The sequence below is a fragment of the Elephantulus edwardii genome, unplaced genomic scaffold, assembly GCF_000299155.1.
Source record: "Elephantulus edwardii isolate Elephantulus edwardi_28Jun2011 unplaced genomic scaffold, EleEdw1.0 scaffold00092, whole genome shotgun sequence".
Lineage (NCBI taxonomy): Eukaryota > Metazoa > Chordata > Mammalia > Macroscelidea > Macroscelididae > Elephantulus > Elephantulus edwardii.
The window spans coordinates 11,284,525-11,302,067 of record NW_006399842.1 but is presented as its reverse complement, the minus strand read 5'-3'; the positions used below and the strand labels follow the sequence as shown (position 1 = coordinate 11,302,067).

Below are 17,543 nucleotides of genomic sequence, written 5' to 3'. Positions count from 1 at the left end.
CTGTAGATCCAAAGAAGATGCAATTGCTAATGGTTTTAATCCTTTCGCCATCTATCATGCCTATTGACCCACTGGTAAAGACATTTCTTGACATTGAGATGTAATCCATATAGAAGGCTATAGTAGTTGATCCTCTGTAGCAAGCATTTCAAGTCTTCCTCACTTTCAGCAAACAAGATAGTGTCATCTGTATAATGTAGCTTGTTGATGAATCCTCCTCAGATCCATATGCTATATTCTTTTTCACAGAGTCTAACTTCATGAATTATTTGCTTAGCATACAGCTATCTGTACTGAGGAATCATTAATGAGGGACATCTCTGGGCAATTATATGAGCATAGTAATATATAGTAACTCATTTCAGGGTTCACAGGAACTCTCCCTGGAGCATGACACTACACTCCTATACCAGAGTGAGCTATGGGTACATATCCAGATGAGATGGAACTTAGAAAGGGAGTTGGAATCTACGCTAAAGAAGAATGAATGGAACCCCCTGGGAGATTAGCCAGGAGAAGAGATGAGTAAGTATGATTCAAGTCATTGTTTTCATAGATTGGAGTGCCAGCATGGAGGAGAGGGAACATAGCTACCCGGAGAAAAGAAATTCTGTTAGAAGCATTCTGTGTTGGGGTTAATGAAAGCTCATAGAGATGACAATAATAGGACATTTGCTAGGGCTTTGCTGTTCCTAGTGAATGTCCAGCTTCAAATTCAGCCAATATACTACACACCAAGTCTTGGGCTAAGAGGTAGATAAATAGATGCTACATTTCTCCTATGTAGTAGGGAAGACAGTTCAACAAAACCTTTCAAATAAGGCCTGATATATGCTAAAGTATGTAGGAGGAGTTCCAGGAAGACAAAGGAGCAGCTGAATTTATGTTGCTTGGGAAGTTTGGGTGGATTTTAAAGGTTAACAAAACTTTTCCGGCGTTTATAAAGATAAATTCCAGATAGAAAAAACACCATATATAGAAACATGGATGTAGGTTATGTGAGGAAGAATGGAGGATATGGAGATTTGAGTAGCATCTCAAGTATGAATAATTTCAATCTCTATGCTGATTTGTGCCTGTGTTGAGAGGCAAAAAAGCAACTCCTTTCCCTCTTCCCACTCAGTGGCGGTGCTGCGTGGGCTGGGCAGCAGAGCTGGCTTGGGAGAAAAGGGAATCTCTATTAGCAGAGCCTGGTGCAGTTTGTCTTGAGGTTAACAACTCAAAGAGATAATAAACAGGAATTTGGCAGTTTTGCCCATCATACTGAGTGAATGTCCCAGAGTAAATATTTTGGGGTTCTATAATGATTTTTTTATTATAAATATTATTATTATCATTTTTGGTCAAACATTCTTCTAAGAGGTATAGCACTGGTCTGTCCATTTGCTCTACAGAGGTAACTCATGGTGGCTTTGATGTTAAACACTGTGACACTGATGTGTCAAATGTGTTAATGGTTACCCATGGTGGACAGTGTTCGGTGGAGTTCCCTGGTTAAAACAAGGTTCGAAGCAGGAGTGGCATCCACTTCTGTAAATAGCTTGCCTCTGGAAACCTTATGAACTTGGAGAAACAATGAAAGTTATACAAGTGTTCAGGTCTTTCGTTCATAGGATCACTATGAGTCATTTATGACTTGATGGAACTTAACAACAACAATAGCAATATAAATATATGTATATTTATATTTTCTTCTGTGAAATAAGTGGCCTGGAAATACAGAATACATTTGATTTTTAGCTTAGTTAACCTATTATCTTAATAGCAAGTACCAGAACTGAGGAGGTCAAATGAACAGATTCTTCCTTTTTTATTTTATTTAAATAAAATATTAATTTTATACTCATTTACCTATAAAATTTGTGTACATTGTTTTGGTGGGTTTTTTTAATTTTGAGTTTTTATTTACTTGTATGTTTTGGGTTTTAGGTTCTTGCTCATTCATTCACTGCTCTGGAGTTAATTCTGACTTACAGTGACCCTCCTTGGGTCTCCAAGGCTGTGAATCTTTTTTTTTTTTTTTGCTTTTCCTATTTTTACATTTTAAAAAATTTATTATTACTTCAATGAAAATTTACAGAGACTTTGGACTTCCATTCTTTCATTGTTGCACCTTTCTCCTCTCCCAACCCTCCCCCCTAGTACACTACCCTCTTGGAAAAGTAAAAGAAAAATTCTTTCATTGTTTTACAAACCCTCCCCCAGGTCTACTCCACTATACAGCCTTCACTCTGGACTCCTGTCATGACAAAAATACCTAATAATTTTCCCTCTTAAACAGTTTTCTCCCTCATCTCTTTCAATGCAGTATACATTATTGAACCCATCCTTCTCAGTCTCCTCCCAACCCCGGGGTCAGCCCTGCTTTACAACAGTGGAACCATGCAGTATTTGTCCTTTTGTGACAGAGACACTTCACTCAGCATAATGTCCTCCAGGGTCACCCATTTTGAATAATATTGCATGAGTTCCTTGTTTTTCAATGCACCATAGTATTATAATAGTATTTCAGTGCAGCATTGTGTGAATATACCACAGCTTCTCTATCCATTAGTTTGTTGATGGGTTATACATTGTTTTTCACACCAGATCTTTCACATTTCCTTTACCCACTTCTCCTTCCATTCATCAACTTGTGCGACCTTATGATTGACCACTCCCTACCTCCCCCATCCTCCCCCTCCCCCCTCTTTGGATCCTCATACACATTCTACAATAATGGTCTTACAGAGTGTTTGTCCTTATGGGACTGAGTTAATTCACTCAGCATAATGCTTTCCAGTCCCTCCCAAGATAGGAAGTGATTTACAAAATCATTGTTCCTGCGTGCTATGTAGTATTCCATCGTGTGAATGTATCATAATTTCTCAATCCATTCAATTGTGGTTGGACATCTGTGCTGTTTCCATGTTCTTGTGATGGTGAATAACACTGCTGTGAACATTGGTGTGTAAGTGTCTGCTGTGCCTCAGTTCTCATTTTCTCAGGATATATTCCAAGCAATGGAATAACTTGTTCATGTGGAATTTCTATGTTCAGCTTTTGTGGAAAGACCAAAATGCGTTTCAGAGTGGTTGTGTCATTTTACAGTCCTTTCAACAATGTATAAGATTCCTAATCACGCCACATCCTCTCCAACATTTATTACTTGCTGTCCTGTTGAATTTTGCCACTACTACAGGAGTGAGATGGTACCTCATTGTGGTTTTGATTTGCATCTGTCTTATTGTTAGTGAGTTAGAGCATTTCTTCATGTATCTGTTGGCCATCTAAATATTTTCCTCTGTGAAAATTCTTTTCCATGTCTTTTGCCCATTCTGTAATTGCGTTACCAGTTTTTTTCTTGTGGAGGCCCTGTAGGATTCTATGAACTGTTAATGTGAGACCCTTGTCTGAGATGGTATTACCAAGTATTTTTCCCAATTAGTAAGTTTTCTTTTTACTCTGTTGGAAAATTTTTTGATACACATAGAGATTTAATCTTTAGAAGGTCCCATTAATCAGCTTTATCCTCTCCAGATTGTGAATTGCTGGCTGTATTTGACAGTCTCTTTATACTATAGACTAGGCCTTCTATGCTTGATCCCAGTTTGTCTCTCATGAATTTTATGGTTTGAGGCTTTGCTTCCAGGTCTCTGACCCACCTTGAGTTTATTTTTGTGTATGATGTGAGATGTAGAGCTGGTTTCAGCCTTCTGCAGGTTTGCCAGCACTATTTGTTGAAGACATTGTCATTTCCCCATTTGATAGGTTTTATTTCCTTGCCGAGTATCAGATGACCATAGATAGCTAATCCATTTCTGGGTTCTCAGTTCTGTTCCACTGGTCTATGTGCCTGTCATTGTACCTTCTTATTTGGAAAAAAATAATATGTTAAGTCAATCTGTTTAAGTTTAGGCTAAGACGAAAGGGTGTTGGCAGGAACTCAAGCAAAACAAAAGCAATGTGTAAACTGTCCACTCTGAGGACCCAGAGGAATTTAGAGATGTCTTGAACTCCATGCTAACCATTTAGACCTTTGTTACAGGAGCCACAGACATGATGGCTGGATGCTGCCCAGAAGCTGGTGGAAAGAGCAAATTGGAACTGCAGTTTAGTCAGTGCCCAGCTCTTTTAAGTCATGTTTCCTTGGGCTTCTGAATGTCTGAGGGGTGCCTCTGTGGCCTCTTGATGACCCTGGGAAAAGCACACCATGGGAATTCCCTTGCATTCCGGTGGCCATAGGAAAGTTTCACAAGGGAAATGCCTAATGCTTGGCTTGAAGTTTAAGCTGAGTGCTGTGATGTAATCTTCTATCTCCTGTGTGTCTTCAGTAGTTGCTTGGTGCTGTCAAGTGGCTTCTAATGTCATTTGAACCTACATACACTGAATGAAACACTGCCACATCCAGGGAGCCAGTTATTGTAGCCACTGTGCCAACTCATTACCTTGAAGCTTTTTTTCCTTTCTTTTTTTGGCTAATTATCTTCTTTTCCAGGGAGCTCTGGTGGCCTAATGGTAAGGTGTTGGACTGCCAACTTGAAGGCACGTGGTTCAAATCTACCAGCTACTCTGTGGGAGAAAAATGGGCAGTCTCTTCCCTAGTGATTTATACCCTCTGAAAACCTGCTGAAGAGTCAGCTATGAGTCATTTACAACTTGGCTGCACATAACAACAGCAACATCTACTCTCCTAAGTGTGATGTCCTTCTCTAAGGGTGGCTCTAAAGTATGTGATAACACATTTAAAGTTTATGAGATGAAGCTTTCTAGTTTTTTAGATGTACTTCCTCCAAGATAGGTTTATTCTGTCAGACCACGATGTATTTAATATTTATTGAAAACACCATAATTCAAAGGCATCAGTTCCTCTTTGTTCTTCCTTATTCATTGGCCAGCTTTTGCATATATATGAGACAATTAAAAAAAATACCATTACTTGGATCTAGAATACCTTACTTAATCCTCAAAGTGACATCTTTGCTTTTTAACACTTTACTTTCTAGAGTTTGTTTGTTTTTAGGGCCTCAGGAATCTTTGCCCCAAAACGTGCACTACACTCTCTACCGCTTTTGTGCTGGTGGCAGGATTCCCCACTTCTGCTGCCAGAACAGCTCAATTTAAACCTAATGGGATGGCAAGACCACCCAGTCTCCTTGTGGATAGACTTAACACACCCTGTTTGTATGAGCCGACCCATCCGCTGGGCAAAGGCAAAGTCAAATGGTTAGGAAAGCTATCTTAAACAATAAACCCTTTACACCAGTCAGTAATTAAATGAGCTAATCAGTGAAATACATGGTATGGTAGGATAAACAACTCCTTACCACTAGTCACCAGAGTTCCTTGATATATATTATTCACAGTAAATTAAAATTATTTATGAAAGTATTATCATGTGATATTTTGTATGATATTGTCTATTAGTATCAGTAAGATCCTAAAAACTATACATATATGTATGTAATCGTAGATCAGAATGTTTTATTATAATTCCAAGGTTCCAGATTTTTTAATACTTTTTTGAGTTAAAAATTTTTTTTTTTAACATTTGTAGCAGATTTCCCCAACACAATACAGAATTTTATTTCTTGACTGCTACTTTGCATTTATTTGCTCTCTTTTGTTAGATTATCTATTACCGTGTGTGTGTGTGTGTGTGTGTGTGTGTGTATTCAGAAGAATTGGATTTTTTGTTTGAACTGAAACAGTGTGGTAGACACAGCATGTAAAGAGTTTGGAACTTAGAGAAAGCAGGATGCAAGTTCCCTGCTGGAAAATGGTATAGGCTTCTTTGGTCTTCACAGGCCACGGAGTTGGTGGTTTGTCCCAATCTTATCTGAATCTCAAAGGGCAGGAGGCAAGTAGCATCAGGACTACATTTGATTGCTTTGCTGCCTCCAGCAAGGTGCCACTGGTAAGTTTATTTTATGGATGCCTGCCTCTTGCTCAAGTGAGCTACTGCTGTGTCAAAAGTTTACACAAAGTATTGTGGTTTTAAGGAAGCCTTTAAAGCAGCAATTATATAAGCAAATGGAGATCCTTATCACTTAGGCACAGAAGACAATAGTTCATTTAAGTATTGTTTCTTCTGGTATGCATTATTTTACAGACTCAGTAATTAAATGAGTTAATCAGTGAAATGCATGGTATGGTAGGATAAACAGTAGTCCTGCGTTCAAAATCCAGCTCTCATACTAAGTTGTGGGGTGAATGTGGATATTCTTGAACCCTTTTTTATATGTAATTGTCCTGTAACCTAGCAATATTAAAGAAAGATTGCCTCACGTATCCATATTAATTAGGTCTAAATTAGTTGTATGAGGCTGCTTCTCCTCCATATTTCCTTTCTGGGAGGGAGGTCTGTCCCTTTGGGGATGTTACTTTCTAATAAATCTATCTTTCCTATTTTACCCTCAAAAAAAGAAGAATAAATTAGTTGTATGAAACTCTGGTTTAAATAGAACACAAATGTACTTATCCCACATAGTGAGATCTCAAGATAGATTGTAGATGTTTCTCCTCCATGATGTCTCAGCTTCTAGACACTCAGGATCCTTTTATATTTTACCAGAATAATGGAAAGTGTAAGGAATGAAGAAGAATATACCACCTCTAATGGGGGCTCTGGTTGCGTAGCCCAGAAGGAGTCGTGCTGCTGACCAAGGGTCGTGCCTTCTTTGGTGGTCTGAATCCACCAGTGGCTTTGGGAGAAAGATAAGCAATCTCCTCCCATGTGATTTACAGCCTCTGGAAGAAAACCCACTGAGGGCAGCTCTGAGTTGATTCTGAGTTGACAGCAATAAATTTGAGTTTTTTGAATGGTTAAATATTAAACTTAGAAATGACACCTATCACTTTAACTTTCATCCTATTAGCCAGAATGTTGTCCTGTGACCTTCCTAGCTATAACAGCTAATGGTGGGATATTGCCTCTAGTTTTATTTTAAATGTTCTCAGACAAGTGTGGAATAATTAGCTGCTTCTCCTATATCCGCCTCCCAGCTCTAACAATCTAGAGCATTTTGGGTTGAGTCTACAGTTTGGATGAAATCAGCCTTGATATATAGGGTCCCTTCTGTTGAACCAAGGGTTCAGGACCTTGATTGCAAAATTAATAACCAGTATAATCGACAGCTATCCAGAAGAAATATAATGTAGGCCCTATCTTAACTTAAAAATGCCTAGTAGCTATATTAAATAAAGCAAAAAAGTGGGAAGCTAAAAATAATTTTACATATTTTTTCCACACAATTGTTTAATCCATGTAAAAATGTTAATAAGGTATTTTTAACTTTTAAAAATGTACATGCCAAATCTTTGAAGCCCAGTTTATATTTTATACCTATTGTTGTTGTTAAGCCATGAAGTCACCTGTGACTCATAGAGGCCCTATGTACAATAGCTCTGAACTCTGAGCCAGTCTCACTGTCTTTGACACCCCTAGCCCTATTATCTCATGTACTGTGTCAATTCAACTTGTCCAGAGTCTTCCTCTCCTGTACTATCTATCCCTCTACCCTTGCAAGCATGATGTCCTTCTCTAGGGACTGGTCCTTCCTAGCCACATGCCCAAAGTATGTAAGATGGAGCTTCAAAATCCTTGCCTCCAAAGAGCATCTTAGCTTCCCTTTCTTCGAAAACTTCCTCAAAAAATACATAAACCTGTTTGCTTTCCTTGAGGTCCATAGTATGTTCAAAACTTTTCTCCAGCACCACAACTCAAAGACATCAATTCTTCTGTCAGCTTTGGTCATTGTCCAGCTCTCTGATGCATAACAAGTAATTGTTGAAGACCATGGCCTGAATCAGTTGCACCTTAGTCTCCAGACTGATGTCATTGCTTTGCATTGCTTTTAAGAGGTCCCTAAACAGCAACCTTCCACAGAGAAATTTGTCTTTTGATTTCCTGACTGCTGGAGCCAAGAGTATTGATTGTGCAGCTGAGCAAGCTGAAATTAACAAGCTCAAACTCTTTTCCGTCTATATTGGTGCTACTAATTGGCCTGTGAGAATTGGTAGTAAGAATCTTTGTTTTCTTGATACTGAGCTTCAGTCCACACTGAAGACTGCAGTCTACCTTCTGCAGCAAAAGCTTCAGGTCTTCCGCAATTTCTGCTAGCAAGGATGCGTCAACTGCATAATATAAATCATTGATGAGTCTTCCTCCAATCCTGATGTGACATTTTTCTTCATAAGATCCAGCCTCCTGAATGATCTGGTTCTCTACAGATTGAAAAGGTATGGAAACAAGACGTATTTCTGATGCACCCCTTTCCTGATTTTGAGCCATGCAGCATTTCCTTTCTGATGACTGCTTCCTGGTCCAAGGATAGGTTTCACATGAACATGATCAAGTGTTCTGGGATTCACATTTTCCTCAAGGTTAGCCATAATTTGTTGTGATCCACACAGTCTAATGTCTCTGCATAGTCAAAGAAACACAGATAGACGTTCCTCTGGTATAGTACTTCTCTATTTAGGCTAAGCCCAGTTTTGGTGCTCACTGGGGCTAGTGGATACTCAATTAATTAGCCAGCTCAGAACAATAGCACCATTGTATGCACATAAATTGTAGTTATATTGTATGCATAGACATAATTTTATTATGAATGGTTCTATTATGAAGATACTCTACTAATTAACAGGTGTATATTTAACACAGCATTGTAGCCACTGAAAGCCCTTTGGAGTCCAGTTCTGCTCTGATGCACAGGGAGTTACCATGAATCACAATCAAGTTAGTAGCAATTGGTGACTGGTATACTTTAGATTGAACAGGAAGGAGAACACGGCATTTTCCTCTGAAACACTTCTGTGGTGTATTTAACCATGAGAGTATGCACTTCTTGGGTCATCAGAGATCTGACCGGATTCTCGTATCTACTAGCCAAGCCTGGAGAACTGGTTGAACTCCAGCTCTGTCACTGATCAGCTCGGTCATCATGAGTGAGATGCTTAATTCTTCCAAACCCCTTCCCCCATCTGTAACAATGTCACTTATGGAAAAATCTTGCTTTCTGGATGTAGGTAGGGGGAGTTGGATTCCAGTGAAATAAGCTGGACAAAGAGTCAACAGTTTGCATTGTAGCTTCAGCTTCACCCTCTTGGTGGGTCTCTAACAATCTTGTCAGCCCTCTGAATCTTTTCTCATTTTGAAAGCAGGAGATGGGGACTGTATTGTAAACCTTAGCACTGATTCTACTTTCTTTTAAAAATATAATCAATTGACGTTAAAACTAAACTTTCTACACTTGGGGATATGGTTAGAGGGATGAATGTTTTGCCAAGTTCTATCTATGGTTAATACTTTTCTACAGCAATCATTGAAATCTGGAAGGATGAGACCAGAGGTATATCAAAGGTATTGCATGTGCCCTGTTCCATTGTAAGGGGTGCCACTGAGCAGTTTCCCTTAACCTGGCATGATCCATAGACCTTTCTCAAGCCTGTGAGATACAGAGATCTAGCAAGTAAGGGGGGGGGGGACACTTGCCTCTAGACACAAGTCCATGAATTGCAAGACTAGACACAGAATGATAGTCTGTGGTGACACAAACATGAAGGCCACCTGACGGAGGCAGTCAGATAGACAAAGGAGACATTTCTGTGGGCTGTCACCCCAGTTAGGCCATCTTCAAATGGGGCATGGAGTGCTGGGCTCATTACCTTTCTCTATCCCTTGATGTTGTTTACTGTAACGTGCCATTGAGTGGCCTGCAACCCGTAGTGGCCCTATGTGGAGGAACTCTGAAGTCTGTCTAGTCTCACTGATTCCAACACACCAACCCCCATTGCTCTAGTTACTGTATCAATCCATCTCATCTGGGGTTTTCCTCTCCTTCACTGTCTCTTCACCCTTCTGCACATGATGTCCTTCTCCAAGGCTGGTCCCTCTTGACCACATGTCCAAAGTATGTGAGACAGAGCTTCAAAAGCTTAGCCTCCAAGGAGAAACTTGATTTCATTCTCTCCAAAACAGACCTATTTGTTTTCCTGGGAGGCCATGGTATTTTCAAGACTCTTCTCCAGCACCACAACTCAAAGGCCTCAATTATTTGTCGTCCTTAGTCATTGTCTAACTCTCAGATGCATAGCAAGTAAAAAGACCATAGGCTGCATCAGGCACACTTTAGTCTCTAGACTGACATCCTTGCTTTTTAGTACTCCCGAGAGGTCCCTGACAGCAAATTTTCCCAATACAATTTGTCTTTTGATTTCCTGATTGCTGGTACCAAAAGTGTTGATTGTGGAGCCGAGAAAGCTGTCATTGTTAACAACCTGACTCTCTTCTCCATCTATCATGGTGCTGCCAATTGGCCCAGTGATGAGAATCTTTATTTTTTTGATGATGAAATTCAATTCATATTGAAGACTACAGTCCTTGACGTTCTGCAGCAAGTGCTTCAGGTCCTCCTCAGCAATAAGGCTGTGTCATCTGCCTAATGTAGGTTGTTGGTGGGTCTTCTTCCTCCAATCCTGATGCCACATGCCTCCTCGGACACAATTTTAGTGCTTTCTATAGGCACTGTTTTGCTAAGCTATGCTTCTGGTTGGTTTATGTGTAGTGGTTCAATATTCCTGAATGGATATATTATTCTAAAGGAATAAAACCAGCCACGTAGAAATATTTCTTATGATGTTGTTAGGTGCTGTTGAGTTGAGTGCAACTCCTAGTGACCTAATGAATAGATTTGAACCTTATCCTATCCTGTGCCATTCTCATAATTTCTTACTCCTTGAACCCATTGCTGCACTCACAGTGCTGTAGTCATCTCTTTGCAAAGTCTTCCTCTCTTTTGCTAATTCTTCACCTTTCCAAGAATGATGATCTTCTCCTAGCAACATGCTCAAAATATGTGAGACAAGCTTTATCATCTTTGCCTCAAGGAGTGTGCTGGCTGCATCTTCTCCAAGATGTATCTGTTCGTTTGGCAGTCCATAGGACACTCAGTAGTCTTCTCCAATGACACCACAGCTTAAAGGCATCAATTCTTCTGTCATCCTTATTCATTATTCATCTCTCAGATGCATCACAAGTGATTGAAAAGACCACAGCCTTAGTTAGGTGCACCGTAGTCTTCAAACTAACATTGTACCTCAGTCATTGGGAGAAGTCCCTGACTGCAGACTTTCCCTGTGCAATATATGTTTTGATCTCTTGACTGCTTATACCAAGGGTGGATTCGAGTAACAGGAAATCATTGACAATTTCAATCCTTTTCCCATCTATGAGGCTGCTGTGGGAGGGAATTTCTGTTTTCTTGACATTGAGATATAATCTGTCTTGAAGGCTGTAGTCCTTGATCTTCCACAGCAAGTGTTTCAAGTCCTCTTCACTTTCAGCAAGTACAGTTGTCTCATCTGCGTAACACAGGTTGTTGATGAGTCTTCCTCTAATCCTGATCCCCCTTTTTTCTTTATAGAGTCCAGCTTCTCAAATAACTTGTTCTGCATACAGATTAAGTAGGTATGGAGCAAGGATACAACCTTGACTCACATCTCTCTTAATTTTAAACCAAGTAGTGTTCCCTTGCTGTTTTTGCATAACGGCTTCTGGATATAGGTTGGGTTTTGGATTTTTTTTTTTCCTTTTAAGCAATTAGTTAAAAGTTTTAAACTTTTTTTAAACAGTGCCCTAAAAAGAAACAGTATTAAAATATTAAATTTACACATTTAGTGCTATTTTCTTTTCAGATAAAATATTGAAACAAATACTAGTTACGGCAAAAACATCACAACTATTCAGAAGACTTCATACCGTGATGATAGCTTAAATTTATACTGTCTTCAGAAGAAGAAAAATATTCACATATCAGGTAATAGAATAAAATAGCAAGAGTATAAGTGTTTTTTTTCCATTTTGAATTCCATATATAAGGCTAAAATGAATAAAAAAACAAACCCAAGTTGATAATGCAGCAATAGCTAGTATTCAGCAAATTAATAAGGTTTTTAGAGCAATAAATACTTTATAGGAGTTAGTCTGTATTTAATACTTCTTTGCTTTAAGTAAATAGAAATTCAGGCAAATGCAATCACTTTTATCACTTTGCCATTGTCTTTATCTCATAATGTAGATTTTTTTTTAAAAGACTTTAACAATTCGGGGAACATAAAGAAAGCCCCTAAACTGAAAAGGAAACAAAACAATAGTTCTTTGGGACATCTTAGTATAATAAAGTGACTTTCATATAAATAGTTTTAAAAGACAATTTTTTCATCCTATTTTGCTATGTTGTTGTTATGTGCCATTGAATCACCTGCAACTCATAGTGACCCTATGTACAAGAGCCCTAAACCCTGCTCTATCCTGTGCCAATCTTACTGTTTCTGACACATTTAACCCCATTACCCCAGTCACTGAATCAATCCATCTCATCGAGGGTCTTCCTCCCCTGCACTGTCCCTCCACCCTCCCAAGCATTACTTCCCTCTCCGAGGACTGGTCCCTCCTTGCAACATGTTCAAAGTATGTCAGACAGAGCTTCAGAATCCTTGCCTCCAAAGAGCAGCCTAGTTTGACCCTCTCCAGGATGAACCTGTTTTTTTCTCTTAGCAGTTCATGGTATATTCAATACTCTTCTTCAACAACACAGCTCTAAGTCTTCAATTTTCCTTCTATCATCCCTAGTCATTGTCCAGCTCTCTGATGCATAGCAAATGATTGCAAAGATCATGGCCTGTATCAGGCGCATGTTGGTCTCCAGACTGACATCATTGCTTTTCAGTACTCTGGAAAGATCTCTGACAGTAGACTTTGTCAGTTCAAGTTGTCTTTTCATCTCTTGGCTGCTGATGCCAAGAGTGTTGATTATGGAGCCCCCCCCCCAAAAAAAACCAACAACAAAAAAACAAAAACCTAAAGCTGTCAACAATCTCAGTCTCTTCACCATTTATCACAATGCTGCCAACTGGCCCAGTGGTGAGAATCTTTGCTTTCTTGATGTTGAGTTTCAATCCATAGTGAAGGCTGTGGTCCTTGACCTTCTGCAGCAAGAGCTTCAGATCCTCCTCAGTTTCAGCAAGCAGGGTTGGGTCATCTGCATAACGCAGACTACTGATGAATCTTCCTCCAATCCTTATACCACATTTCTCCTCATAGAGAGCCTAGCCTCCCTGATGATCTGTTCTACACATAGATTAAAAAAGGTATGGAGATAGGACACATCCTTGGCTTGTACCCTTTCCAATTTTTAATCATGTAGTGTACAAAAGGTTATTATAAAATGACCTATCTGTCAAGTAAATTCCCAAGCAGGAGCCACAGCATTTCTCACGTCTTTGGTATTCCCACTGTTCAGAGCATGGTTTAAACACCATCCTCCTCTAAGCTTTTCTTAGTGTTAAAAAATACAATATGACAGGGCAAATAAACTAGTTAAAAAGCAGAATAGAGTTTATAATTTGTAAGAACTCAAGTTTTAATACAGCTTGCCACAGCAGCTGTAATTACCTTATTATGTAACTAAAGCTTTTTTAAAAAGTCTAAATTTTATTTTTTGCTACTGTTGTTGTGGACTGTCAAAATCAGATCTGACTGGCACAGGAGGAGGCTGCCCCTCCTTCTCCCACAGAGCATCTGGTGGATTTGAACCATACGCCTTTGGGATTGCAGCTTCTTGCCACTCAGTCACCAGAACTCCTTTAAATTTTACTCCCCCCCCTTATAATAATGTTTATTAGCTCATTTGTAAGAATTTTTTATGTTGAGGTGTAATCCATATGCACTAGTATAAAGTGCATGAGTTGTCAGAATCTACAAGCTGGATTTAAAGCACTGTAATGCACCCTTTAAGGTGGCATTTATTTAGTCTGAAACTTAGTAATAAAATTCCTAGTTTATCAAGATAAATGTGATAACACTGGATCCAAGAGGGAAAAATTGCAATGGTGTAAACTGCAGCTGGCTTCTATCCAAGCACCTTGAGAATAAAGTCACCTTTGTAAACATATCCTGCTGGTTGGGTTTTTTGTTTTGTTTTGTTAGTTTTAAAATGACTAACATAGGAATGAAATAAATTTTTTCCTTGGTGCCAATTTTAAGTGGCCTTTAACCAAAGAACTGAAGTGTCTTCTAAATTGGCCAGGACAATCACAGAAGTTTTTTGGTATAAAACGCTGGTGGTCCATTTTTATGAAATTCTACCATATACCCACTGACCTGGTTTAAATTGTTTTTGTGTGTGTGTGTGTCAAACATTCTTCTATGTAGTATAGCACTGGTCTGTGCATTGCTGTACAGAGGAAACTCATGGTTGCTATGATGCTAAACACTGTGATACTGATGTGTGCCAAATCTGATAATGGTTACTCATGGTAGACAGTGTTTGGTGAAGATTCTTGATTAAAATAAACTTGGAAGCGAAGCAGGAGTGGCATCCACTTTTGAAATGGCTTGCCTCTGGAAACTCTGTGAACAGTGCCCAGGTCTTTCGTTCATAGGATCACTATGAGTAGTCTGTGACTCAATACCACTTAACAATAACAGCAACAACTATATACCTACTGTGGCCTAGTGGCAAGAAGCTGTGCTGCAATCCTGACAGCACTTGGTTCAAATACACCTGTTGCTCCATGGAGAAGGTTGAATAATCTCCTCCCATTCGATTAACTGCCTCAGAAAACCCACTGGAGGTTCAGCAATGGGTTGGTTTCAACTCGATCATACACAACAACAACTATATAATTGGTCAATATCAATTTGTTTACTTAGTTTTTACTTCTTTCGTGTTTTCCTGCTGGTGTTTTGATGCTCTTCAGTGGTGTCATAATGCCTCCATTGCACACTGGTAACAACTGTACCTCTTTTCTGAAAGTATTTAAGTAATTTACTCCATCCAGCAGAACCAGATAATTTGAATGTGTTTGGATATTGTGTCTATCTTCCATAGGAATCTACTGAAAAGATTTAAGCTTCACTGGCATAGTGCCTTTTATTACATTGACAAAAGGTACCATCCAGTCTACACATTCAGAAATGCTGTCCCATTCCAAACCTGAAGCTTTCTAATCACTTCGTTAGCAGCTAAATGGCATGAGACAATGGTAGTCACTGATCTGTACTGGAACTCTAATGAATTGATGATCAGAATATAGAGATCTAAAAGCTGTGGTATTTGGTTGAACTTTTCCTTGGAATACTGAAGAAGAATTTTAGGAGCATCTTTAAGAGCATCCACTAGCAGAAAGATTTAGCCAGGAGATGATTGTTAACAGGACAAAGTTCCCATTTTTTTTTTAAAGTTCCCATTTTATAGCCTTTAATAATAAGAGTTTCATCCTTAAAATATCCTCTTCACTGCAAGCACCGCCAGTGACATAAGCAAACTCACCGAGTGTCAGAGCATAGATTTCCTCAAGTGTAAGCGATGAATAAAGAAGTCATTCCAGTGAGTTGGAGCATGATTTACTTTATGTTCTTTCCTGTCAGCATAAATCTATCAAAAAAATTTTGTGTGAGATAAAATGTTACCCTATGAAGTGTGTATACTTCACATTAGGTCTAGGTTTTGCATGAGCATACTTAAGATTTTCATGCTTCTCCCCTTGGCGTCATGTCTTCGGTGCCAGTGGCTTCCTGTCCACCGGTTCTATCCTCAAGTGCCGAGACAAAGGGGGAAAAAAATTTTCCTGCTTCTCAGTGTTAGTCATTATTTGTTATGATCCACACAGTCAAATGCCTTTGTTTTAGTAAGTGCCATCAAACCGCCTGCAACTCATAGTGACTCTGTACAACAGCTCCGAACCCTGTTCTATCCTGAGCCAAACTTACTGTCTCTGACACATCTACCCCCATTACCCCAGTCACAGAGTCCATCTCATCAAAGGTCTTCCCCACTTGTGCTGTCCCCCCCACCCTCCAAAGCATGATGTCCCTCTCCAAGGACTAGTCCTTCCTTGCAACACGCCCAAAGTATGTCAGGTGAAGCTTCAGAATCAATAAAGCACAAATATACATTCTTCTGATATTCTCTGCTTCCAACCAGGACCATCAGTGATATTCCTAGTACTACGGCCTCCTCTAAACCCAGCTTGAATATCCAACACTATTCTATGTACTGTTGCAGCTGTTTTTGCATGGTGTTTGGCAATATTTTGCTTGCATGTGATAGTAATTTTATTTGTTAGATAATGTCCACATTCTGCTTGATCACCTTTTTTGGGAATGGGAACAAATACAGATCTCCTCCAGTCAGTCAGCAAGGCAGCTGTCCCCCACATTTCCTAGCATAGGATGGTAAGTGAATCTAGGACTGCATCTGTCAGCTGAAACACATCAACTAGTATCCCATCAATTCCTGGGGCCTCATTTCTGCCAGTGCCTTCAGTGCAGCTTGAATTTCTTCCTTCATTATCACTGGCCCTTGATCATGTGGTACTTTCTGAAATATTTCAGTGTCAACCAATTCTTTTTGGTACAATGACTCTGTGTATTTGCTTTATCTTCTTTTAATGCATCTTGGATCATTCAAGATTTTGCCCATAGCATCTCTTAGTATTGAAATTCAAGGCTTGAATTTGTTTTTCTTTCAGTTTAAGAATTTCTGAATGAATTCTTCAGAATGAGTTAAGGTGGAAGATTTCCCTTAAGTCTTTATCTTTCTGTATAGCTCAGAGAACATTAGCAATAACTACTATTGAGATGGGGAGTGTATTGTTGGTACCAAATGTGAATTGAAAGACTGAATTTATCTTTTCATGTTATTTTTAGAAATTCATGGTTACTAGAAATACATGCAACAGGTGTATGAGATAGGAATGTTATGGTGTATAGGACATAAAACAATATAATAAACCTAAACTAAGTCACACCATTGTATATCCAGGGATATGGCCTAGTGTTTACAATGAGTATATCTCTAGATTCAATAGGGCACCATAGTAGGGAGCCTCTGTGTTTGACTTCAATGCTACCACTTATTAATTGTGTGACAGTGAGAAAAATGGGTCATCTTTTGCACTACTCTTTCTTCATCTGAAAGAGTGAGATTCAAGAACATGCTCAGTGAGATATACAATTTTTTTGGTAACAATCAAAAGAGATGATGAATATATACATATCTGGGAAACATAGATAAAATACCTGTTATATGTAAAATCAAATATTCTATGCATAGCTCTCAAGTTTTCAAATATGTTTTTAATCAATATAGGTTAACATAACTATCCCACATGCAATTAAAACAGATTGTTTGGCTTCGTGAGATTGTGGCAGAGCTATAGGCATTTGGGGATCTCCACCTTATCTTGGGCACCCTGGGGCTTAGCATAGCAAAGAGGGAGTCCAGTTTGGAGCCTGGTTCCCTCAGGGCTGTGTGGGTGGTGTGTATGCCCATTGAGGGCATATCTTTTAGGAATGTTTAGGAATGCTTCCCACAGCTCCCCACCATCCTTCGTTAGCATTTCATTTTGAGAAAGTAAACCACAAATTGATCTCTTCAGGGTGGAGTTTGAGGATTGAGGGTGCAGAGAGATATGAATATTTTATGTACCATTACTTATCTGTTCCCAATAAATCTTACAAATGTTATATAATACTCACAGCAACCCTAGTATAAAGT

At 39.1% G+C, this 17,543-nt stretch overlaps 1 pseudogene; it reads right to left on the bottom strand.

Annotated features, from left to right (window-relative positions):
• Window positions 1–14,691: 14,691 nt before the first annotated feature.
• On the bottom strand, window positions 14,692–15,478 carry LOC102862031 (annotated as a pseudogene).
• Between the last annotated feature and the right edge of the window lie 2,065 nt (window positions 15,479–17,543).